Source organism: Corvus brachyrhynchos, unplaced genomic scaffold, assembly GCF_000691975.1.
Source record: "Corvus brachyrhynchos isolate BGI_N302 unplaced genomic scaffold, ASM69197v1 scaffold10, whole genome shotgun sequence".
Lineage (NCBI taxonomy): Eukaryota > Metazoa > Chordata > Aves > Passeriformes > Corvidae > Corvus > Corvus brachyrhynchos.
This window is the reverse complement of record NW_008236180.1, coordinates 8,910,751-8,914,690: the sequence shown is the minus strand read 5'-3', so window position 1 is coordinate 8,914,690 and position 3,940 is coordinate 8,910,751.

The window sequence follows — 3,940 nt, the reverse complement described above, 5'->3', positions numbered from 1 at the left end:
ACGCCCATCGGTGGCCACGCGCCGTCCCTCAGGCGGGGCAAGGGGCGATGGACGCGGAGCAGAACGCGGCCCATCGTGAGGAGAAACTTCTGCCCATGGAGCGTGGCAGAGCCCTGGGACTGCCCCAGGGAGGGCGTGGAAGTCTCCTTCTCTGGAGATGTCCCAAACCCACCCAGACGCCTTCCTGTGTCACCTACTCCAGGGGGGCTGGGTGATCTCCAGAGGTTCCTTCCAGTCCCAGTTATTCTGTGATTCTGTGAGTGCTGTTTCCTCTGTGCCATCTCCCCCTGAGCCATCATGGGGCAGGCTCAGCCCTTCGTGATGCTGGATTTGGCCTATGGGCATCGCCGGAATGACAAACGGAGGGCAGCACCATAGAGCCGCTGTCACCCAGACAGTGCCACAGAGCCGCTGTCACCCTGACACAAACGTAATTATAGCCAATACACCTCATAAGTACTGATCTTTGGCATCCTTGGGTGGGCCACTCAGGATGATGGCCCCAACCCTTTTTGTTGTGTGGTTGGAGCGCCGATGATCCCCGAGTGCTCAGTGGTGGGCCTGGCACACATCAGGGCTGCCCAAGCAGCAGGGGAACAGAATACACAGATTGACTGTGGAAATTGCCCCAAAAAGGCCAAGGGTTTCATCTATATTTCATTTTTTTCGACAGTCAGAACACCCAGCTGCTCTCTGTGCTCCAGAGGGATGGAGACTACTTCCACTACAGAGGAATTCAGTGCGGCAGGCAAAGACTTAAAGCACATTTCCGAGTATCCCACTTGGCACTGAGGAGGTTTTTAGGAGTTAAATGCAATCTGTAATGCTGTTAGCAAAGTGCTTAATCTCTGCTAGACTCTGAGGTTAGCACCTCCCTCAAATAAATGGGATAAGAAGGAGGTGAGTTTCCATGTGGTCTCTGGTTTTTCCCCCAAAGACACACCGAGACCTGCTAAAGTCAGTTTAGTTTACATCACTATGTTTACATCACACCCAGGGGCTTGTTTCCTTCAATATAAAAATCATCCTGCCTGAATGGAGGACATTTCTAAAATAATTGCAGCTAAAATCATGTGTTTGGGGTTTTTTTTAATATGTTTTTTTAAAAGTTCTTCTCAAAATGTTCTCCCAGTCTAAAATGAGCAACACTACCCAGGCTGAAATTTAGGTCACTTACGTGGCAAATAAAGATTAATCAAAACCATTACAGAATGTGTAATATACACAAGGTAGTCTACTCTCCAGGTAATTCTGGAAGGTGAAATATCTTTATTGGCAAATTTGAATGTTGCCTCACGCTGACTTGAAGCAGATTTATTTTCATCAAGAAGTCAAACCTGATAAGGCCAAAAATTTAAAATACAGATATTTAAGTCCTGGCCCTTCAAATGATCATATGGGCTGATGGGGCAGCCTTATTAATTTACTGACAGTTAAAAATCTCTGTGTCCATCAGCTGTGTGAACCATGAGGAAAAGGAATTTACCTTGTGCTCCTTCACAGATTTTCAGGTGTTAAATCCTGCCTTCCCACTGCCCTGAATGGAGTTTTGAATTGACACAGAAGAGCTTGTTGCACAATTCCTGCCAGTCTAATGTGATTTTTTTGCAGTAGGATGTATTAGACCGGGTGGTTATCCGTGCATGCAAAATATTCCTTTGTCTTGCAAGAGCTCTGCATTTCTTTGGAACTTGCTGCACACCACCTTGCACTATGTGACCAAACCTGATCCCACAAACACTCCCAAGTTCGAAGCACAGGAGCAGTTTAAGTATTGATTGTCTACAAATGGCAGCGTGGCCGGGAGAACAAAGCAGAATTTTGCTGGAAATGGGCGGGGGAGTGACCAGTTTTTGCTACACCAAATGACTCTCTTAACAGTCTGTTAAAAAATCTACTCTTTTTATTCTGCTCTGATGTTAGCATTTTGAATGGCCTTATATTGAAGAACAAATAGAATAAAAACAAGAATAAAAACAAATTCAAGGCACACAAACTTATAAAAATATTAACGTTGTACTTTTGCTCAGAACTCTTTGTCCTTAAAGACTCCCTGAGTCAGGTGTTGTGGTATTTCTTGTTCTCATGACGCACCAAAACCCATTATTTGCTCCTTTCCCCTTTCATTTTTTAAAAATTTTACTTTTCTGTGTGAAATCTATTGACCTCCTTGATCACAAGGGTTGTTCCCTTGAGCCAGGGCTCTGGATAACTGTAAACATGAGTTAGCAGAGAACACAGGAGCCGCATGGTTTTTATCCACTGAGATATGGGACCTCTGTGGAAAACAAAAAAAAAATAAAATAAAAGGTCTGCTTCAGGAAAAAAAGAGAGGCTCAGAATATCTTAAAACTTTTCTTCTTTTGCTCAAAATGCATCATATAATATCACATTACGGGAGTGAAATGAAAACATCCAATTTATTTTTACAGATTAGCCACGGTGACCTCAGTGATTTATGCTCATGGCGCTGGAAATGTTTGATATGAAGCAAGGGCCAACTTGAAAAAATAAATCCTAGCTTTTCTTCTCCCTCCGTTTTGCCCTGTGTTGAGGACATTTGCTGCCTTTCTGGAGAAGCTTCCCCAGTCGATGTTTTATGTATGAGACAAAAACTTCTACAACAATCGCCCTGACAAACCTGTGTTTACTGCTCTGCACTGCATGTTACTCCACACTCTTGCAGTAATAAACCTAGCCCCAAACTAGACTTTGGAACCAGGCAGCAAGCCCAAAATTGTGATAATCTCCTCCATAACAACAGAAAGAAATAAAATAACACTGCTGAAAGCTGAAAAGTTTCATTTCAGTCCCCAAACTCTTAACATACGTAAATGTCTGAGTTCTTTTAAATTACATTATGTACAATTACATTATGTAAAAATCCAGGCTGGAAGTTTTGTGATCTGGCTCAAGTCCTGCTCTTCTCAGAGCACACAGAGGGAAACCCTTGCTGTCAGGGAGAATGAAAACAGAGCTGAGCAGGCAGCAGGAAGCCTTCACCTAAATTTAAAATCTTTCGAGGGTTGCTGTGGGTGTTTGCCTCAAACAACTGACCTGAGCAGCAAAACACCCAGGCTGTCCCTGGCAGCAGGAGAGCAGCCAAGTTCTGTTCTTCTGCACAGGGACTCTCTCATTTTAGATTCATATTTAGGCAGCTATTAAATCTGGCCTGTCGTGTGGTTAAGGCACAAATGGGATTTAGGGGAGCTGGGTTCAGTCCCAGTTCTTCCACAGACTTCCTGCGTGATCTTGGGCAAGTCTTCTCCCAGGGCTCCCGAAATTTGGCTGGTTTGGGTTTTTTTGTTTTTTTTTTAATCCCCTGCTCTAGCAGTCAAGTCATTACATGAAATACTCCGTTTGCTGGCATGAATAGATAAATAAAGTAAATACGCAGTGTTTAGGCTTTTAAGGAGATAAGCTTGAAACCATAATCAGAGGGTGACCTAATGGCTCGAGACGTCCTTTTTAGAACTGTTTGGGCTGTTGGGCCGCGAGCTGGGATATAAAATTCTACACCCTCCATTTCTGCACAACAACACCTATTTGCAAAATCAGGGTCATGTTGCGCCTTTACTTACAAAATAAATTGTTTGTGCAATGCTCGGACGGGAGCGAGGCTAGAAAATGGAATGGCTTATGAGAAGCTTTATCGGCGTTTTGCGGCTTGGTTTGTTGTTGCGTTTCTCTGCACAAATCACCTCTTTGAGCGCGATCTGAGAGCAGATCCCGTGCCGGGATCGCGCTGTCGGGGCGGCTGCGGCAGCGCGTGTTTACAGGAAACGCCTGAGCAGGGGCTGCGCCGGCAGACACGGCTCAGATTTGGCTAGCGCAGGGCTGCCTTGGCTGGCTGAGGCACGGATGAGCCACGGCGGGGACAAACAGGGTCCTGCGACATCGCATAATGCACGGAGAGATGCGCGCAGCGAGCGCGGCGGGG